The sequence below is a fragment of the Oryza glaberrima genome, chromosome 4 (genome assembly GCF_000147395.1).
Source record: "Oryza glaberrima chromosome 4, OglaRS2, whole genome shotgun sequence".
NCBI classification, from domain to species: Eukaryota; Viridiplantae; Streptophyta; class Magnoliopsida; order Poales; family Poaceae; genus Oryza; species Oryza glaberrima.
In genome coordinates, this window is record NC_068329.1 from 5,397,420 (window position 1) to 5,404,596 (window position 7,177).

Here is a 7,177-nt window from a genome sequence, read left to right on the forward strand (position 1 = left end):
CATATATTACAATTGTGCATAAATAATGAAATAAATAAAATAATAATAAAAAACAAAAACATGGAACATGAAACCATAGATAACTTTGGCTGAAACGCTAATTCATTATCATAAAAATTAAAGAACCACATCCCATATTTTTCATTTAGCTATAAATAATTCAAAACGGAGGAAATTTATAAGTTTCAACAATTTTTAATGAATCAAATAGTGCTAGAACTAATACTGTAAATGGAAAAACAACTAAAATTAACTAGAAATTTAAAAATCTTATTTTAGCGCAAATATGACAATCTGATCCACTAATTCTGAATGGATACTCGTTTCATTGATATAAATTAGAATTTTTTTCTGTTCATATTCATATGTTCTCAATATTATGTAAGTGGTTCATTTAGCTATAAATAATTCAATATGAAGGAAATTTATAAGCTTCAACAATTTTTAATAGATCAAATAGTGGTAGAACTAATATTGTAAATGGAAAAACAACTAAAATTAGCTAGAAATTTTAAAATCTTATTTTACCCCAAATCTGATAGTCAGATCCACTAATTCTGAACCGGATACTAGTTTCATTGATATAAATTAGATTTTTTTTCTATTCATATTCCCATGTTCTCAATATTATGTAAGTGGTCCAGGAGCATGGTTAGACTAGAGTAGGTATGAAAGAAATCGTGTTGAACAGGCACGGTTCATCATCTTGCCTAGCCGAAGGCGAGAAATATAAGATGAGGGAAGATGGCATGTGCTCCTCCGATGAAACGGCGGTGAGGAAGGTGGTAGGACGTGTCCCAAGATATGACTTTTCCATAGATGGCGGCGGTTGGCAACGAAGAAAATCAGAACAATAAGAACACAACTGACAACGATGTGATCCCAATAGAGAGAGAAATGACTATGGTGAGCTCTGGTGGTGAACACGACAATATAAGTGCGTCAAAATACGTTTCCGGACGATTGTGTTCCGTTCTCCTCGAACACACTGGAGGAACGGAAGATGGAGAAAAAATGACTAACACTGTTCATCGTGATTTCTTTATCAAAAATTGAAACAGAAGATGAGGGAACAAGGGCGTTGGTGCTCCGGTGACCAAATGGCGGTGAGGACGATGACCGGAAGTGTCCCAAGATGTGACTCATCCATAGATGATGGTAGCTGTTAACGAACAAAAATCACAATAGCGGGAACGTGTCCTGCAACGACGTGGTCCTGTCAGAGAGAGAAATGGTAATGGCGAGTTCTGGTGGTGAACATGACCAGGTGAGTGCGTCAAAGCGCACTCCCAGACGAGGGGTTTCATTTTCTGCATGGAACGAAAGACGGAGAAAAATTGACTAACGTTGTTCACTGTCTTTCCTACCAAAGCCGACATGCATCGGGAGCTGCAGTTAGGAGTCTGTTAGTCTAAAGTAAGCATGCAAGTTTTCTTATACGGCTCCTTTTATATTTCCAAAAGCGAACGAATTTAAAAACCAACTCAAATACGAACATGTATTTCCAAAAGCGAACAAACTTAAAAGCCTACTCATACATGAATGACGTTCCAAAATACCGATAAAAACATCTTCAATTTTTATAATAGTAGAGATAGAGATTAGGTGTACGTAGATGGACACCTACGAATCTATCCCGTAATACACGCGCTAAGAGCAGGTACAATAGCAGGCTATAAGCCAGCTATAATTAACCACATATCGAGAAGAAAAGATAAGAGAGAAGATAGTGGGCTACAGATTTGTAGCTAGCTGGAACACGGACTCCAAGATGTTACGTGTGTATGAGAGGTGGGACCGGATATTAATAGTGTAATATGTTTTTATAGTTAACTATTGTATGAAAATGGCCTATTAGATTAGCTATAGATAATTTATAACCGATAGTTGGTTATACTATTAAACTTGCTCTAAAAAGACATAGACTATCAGCAAGTCCTACTATAAAATACGCATGCGTAAGTGCGCTAGATTTCGTAGGTATATCAGGTTTTGGATCATCGTTCTCCTAGGAATTCACCACCAACTGCCTGTGGTCTTGCCAACGTAATTATGAGGCGTGACAAAGTAATTAGGAATAGACAAGATCTAACAGTAATTAATTTGGATTTGCCCACTAATTAGTACTCCCTCCATCCCATTTTAATCATCCGATCTTCCCAAAATGATCATCATCTAACAGTATTTTTTTATTTATGCGAAAAAGATTAATTTTGAATGTTCCATGCAACCAACCAGATTAATTTCTATTCGTGCAATGACATTTAAAATTTCAAACATGAGCAGTTCACGGAATATGAAGCGATTGAGAACCTTACGCCGTGTTTAGTTCATCCCCAACTACTCCAAACTTCCAACTTTCTATCACATCACATCACATCCAAAACTTTCCCACACATATAAACTTTCAACTTTTTTTTCAAACTTCTAACTTTTCCTAAACTTTTAACTTTTTTTTTCAGGAACTAAACACAGCCTTAACCGATAAGGATTAATTTAGGAATGATGAATATTTTGGTGTCATTGGTCTTGGTGGTGAGGAGAGTAATAATTAGATGAACTACTAAATTAATCACTCTATTTTGGGACGGATGTAGTACTAGTCCTGGACAGTGCATCAATGTGGTTGTTTAAGGTATAAATACGTACAGAACTAATCACTTGGAAACATTGAAAAAGTAATTTCCTATCAAAATATCCTTTTTTTGGCATGGCATGTGTGAAATATACTCCCTCCGTCACATAATATAACAAGCTAGTACCGGATGGGATACTTCACAGTACAACGAATCCGGACATGCTTCCTATCCAGATTCATTGTACTATGAAGTATCCCATTCAATCCTATGGTTCTGTATTATAAGACGGAGGGAATACATACTAGTACAATAGTCGACAAAAAAAAGACCACTCACGGTTAATTTTTTTTAATAATGGAAATGGTTTCATCTCCAGCCTCTACAAGTTCAGTTAATGCACGGAAATATTTTTTTTATTACCTTATCTTTCTTTTCTCCATCTTCTTGCAGTGAAGTTTTCTTTTATAAATACTAAAAGTCGGTATTACACTACTGTGGCAAAAAACACATTAACCCCGGTTCTAATAGGAACTGGACTACAAAGATTTTTAGTCCCGATTAAAAATTCCGGTGGAACTATTTGATCCTTAGACCCCGTTGGTAAATATCATATATGTGACTTTTTAATCGGGACTAAAGATAATAGGGGTCAGACATATTTTTAGTCCTGATAATCATGAACAGCTGCCCCAAGTCATGCGCCTCGTCCTTATCTTCTACTCCTCTCCTCCTCCCCTCCCCTCTCCTCCCCTCTCCTCAGCAGGCAGCAGAGGACGTCGGCCACCCCTCCGCAATATCTGGCGGTAGGGGATGCCGGCCGGCGGCATGGCGGAAGCGGCCACGGCGGTGCACGAGGCCGCAGCAGGCGCATGAGGCATCGGTAGGCTGAGGCGCCAGGCGGGAGGGGAGGCCGGGCAGCGGCCCAGCGGAAGCGGCAGTGGCGGCAGGATGGGAGGCGGCGCACGGCCGGGCGGCCGGCCGCGACTGTGGCTTTGTGTATTTTTTTTTGAATGATTTGTAGATTTTTTTTAAGATTTGGGGATGATTTTGTGGATGGGCTTGTGAACTGTGGATGATTTTGTTGTATATGATTTGTGGATATTTGTGGGCATTTGGAGATGACGGCATTGGTGCTCGAAATCAATAGATGCAAGCATAAAAAAAACAATGGAAAAAAAGAAAAAAAACTTTAGTCTCGTGGCGTTATCATTTTAATTTAGTCCCGGTTATTTAGGAAAAAGTACGAATTACACCCCCGAACTATCGTGGTTGTCCGAATTACCCCCTGAACCATAAAACCGGACATTCTTCACCCCAAACTATGCAAACCGGACGAATTACCCCCCTCGACCCAATCCGCAGTGGTTTCGGTCTACATGGCATACGCGTGGCAGTCCAGTCAGCATTTTATTTATTAAAAAATGTGGGACCCACCTGTCATACTCCTATTCCTCTCTGTTCTCTCTCACTCTTCCTCTCTCTTCTCTCACCCTCTCTCACTCAGGCGCACGGCGGCACGGGGGACAGGGAGCGCCGGCGGCGGCGAGGTGAGGCAACGACGGCGAGCCGCACGCGGGCGCGAGATCGAGGCGACGACGACAACGGGCGAAGGACGACGGCGCGCGGCGCGGGTGGGACTCGAGGGGAGATGGCGGCGGCGGCGGGGTGCGGCCGAGGAGGTGAGGCGAGGCGACGGCGGCGCAGGCACGCGGACGGGGGTGGGAGGTGGCGGCGAGGATGGCGGCACGCATGGCGCGGCGGGGTGCGGCGGAGGAGGCGAGGCGGCGGCGGCGGAGGCGAGTGGCGGCGGGATCTCGCGGTGCTCGAGGCGAGGCGAGGCAGCGGCAGCGCACGCACGCGGACGGGGGCGGGAGGCGGCGGCGAGGACGGCAGCACGCACGGCATGGCGGGGCGGGGCGCAAGGGGGCGACGCGACGGCGGCAGCACGCGGGCGCAGGGTCGAGGCGACAACGGCGGTGGCGGAGGAAGAAGGGGGAGGGGTCTGGAGGAGCGAGGAGGAGGAGGAGGAGGCGACACCGCGGGAGGCGGCGGAGGAGGAGGAGGCGAAGCGGCGGGTGGTGGTGGTGGTGGTCGGCGCGGAGCAGTTGCTGGATGTCTCCGACTCGCTGACGTCCGAGCGAGCTAGCTAGTCACGGCGGCCGTCGTCCACACTGAGCCATCTCCCCTCAAGTCCCGCCCGCGCCGCGCGCCGTCGTCCTTCGCCCGTCGCCGTCATCGCCTCGATCCCGCGCCCGCGTGCGGCTCGCCGTCGTCGCCTCGCCTCGCCGCCGCCGCCGCCGCCTCGCCTCGCCTCCTCCACCGCCGCCGCTCCCTGTCCCCCGTGCCGCCGTGCGCCTGAGTGAGAGAGAGTGAGAGAAGAGAGAGGAAGAGTGAGAGAGAAGAGAGAGGAATATGAGTATGACAGGTGGGTCCTACATTTTTTTAATAAATAAAATGCTGACTGGACTACCACGCGTACGCCACGTAGACCAAAACCACCGCAGATTGGGTCGAGGGGGGTAATTCGTCCGGTTTGCATAGTTGGGGGTGAAAAATGTCCGGTTTTGTGGTTCAGGGGTGTAATTCGGACGACCGCGATAGTTCGGGGGGTAATTCGTACTTTCTCCTTTTAAAATCGACCAAAGATGGGTATTTTAGTCTCGGATTATGCGTCTTGGTTTGCAACCCAGAACTAAAGGGATTGTAAACTGGGATTAAAGAGCCCTTCCCCAGCAGTGTTAAGACGTTGTTAAGCTTAACAATCATGTTTGTCTCTATATTCGCCTCATGTTTCGATCCTATTAGCCTGCTATTAATTGCTGTTGACCGAGCCCACATACATAGAAAAACGCAAACAACTGATTATGTATGTACCATACATTTACATAGTAGCCAATATATATCGGCATGCCATATATATCATGACCAGTGTGTGAGCATCTTATCTATGTATCCTATAGAAAGAAAGATAGCTTGCGTTCGCAGCATAGTTATTCCTTTGTTCCATTATTCTCCTACTTTATTTTTCACTGGTAAGTGTGCACGTGGAATCCACGTTGCTAATAAAAAAAATAAAACACATAATATAATTGTTCAAGTGCTAAATAATTTTCAGATTTCATTTTTTGTTTCAAGATCGATTAACGATCAGTGAGGCGGTCAGGCCCTAGCTTCATATAATCACACACAACCAAAATTTGAGGGAGTCCCATCTACCTTTTGTTACAGTAATAACGTTTTCAAAGAGTAGTATACCAAGAAAACTATTTAACTTGTTGACGTAGTGCCTGCCTTGCAAGATAGATCGTTCCGGTCAAAGGAAATACAAAACATTCTCGAGTCAATCCACCAATTATATTTATCATCTCGAAAAACATAAATATCACAATCATCTACAAGAGATATTTTTTTTGAAAACAGCTTTTGGTGAGCATCCATGCATTTAACAAGGTGGTTGAGAGCATGCATTACACAGTGTGAATTATTATCATTTAGGCCCCGTTTGATTAGATTATTAAGCTAATTATTATTGTGGATTATGTACAATAAATTAAATACTTTGAGAATAAACTTAACAAATAGCTTAAAATAAATGGACTAAACAAAAATCAATTTCTGGAGCTATCCATATTCCATAGTAGGAACTAAATTCTAGATCACTCAATTCAATCAGAAGATACAGCGACAAGGTAATGATGTAATGTTACAAAATAGAACTCATATGCCATTTGCAAACATCTCGACCTTCTACATACAAATCTAAAGATCCACTTGTACTAATTCAAGTTCATTTGCCAAGCATATTAAACGGATAGCAAACGCCAAGAGGCAGTATGAAAATAGCCCGAATTTTAAATGATTTCATAAGTAATTACCAGGGGCCACTCGAAGTCTCGTTCGTCACCTTGCAATATTTTACCAACCAAAAAGCAAACTTCAGGAAATATTTAACTTGATGTAGATTATGGTAAGTAGGAGCAAGAAAAACTCAAACCATGTAACAGGATCATGTCCAACAAATCCATCTTCACTGTTGGCATCCACAGCAGCAGGTTTACTGAATCATGGAAAGAAATTCAAATCAGTAAATAGCCAGTACACGCAGCAATAGTTTTACTTTTACTGACACATGGAAAGAAATTCAAATCCATTATATCCAGTACACGCGGATTAAAATTTAAAGTTCAACGGATTTACTCTAGGTAGAGCAAACCCCTCTTGATCATAGCCATGTGCTGGTGAGGTGCTCGTATGATGTTCTAGATGTAGGATCGAATAGCAAGAACTAAGCCAAGCAGAGGGGGATGAATGGTTGGTATATCCAAAAACCAAAAACTTTTAGCGGAAATAAAAGTTACCCTCGAAATCGACGGAGATCGGTCTGACCGGAGTAGATTAGCCGGTCTGACCGAGTGCATGCCGCTGGTCTAACCGGTGTTGAATCTCCGGTCTGACCGCCGAGATTGCCTGCCGCGCCTGTCGTTGCCGCCAGTCCTACCGCCTTGCTCCCACCGGTCTAACCGCCACCTTGCCGCCGGTCCGACCGCCAGTGAGTCGTCGGTTAAACCGCCGAAACCCAGTGAAACACAAATCGAAGA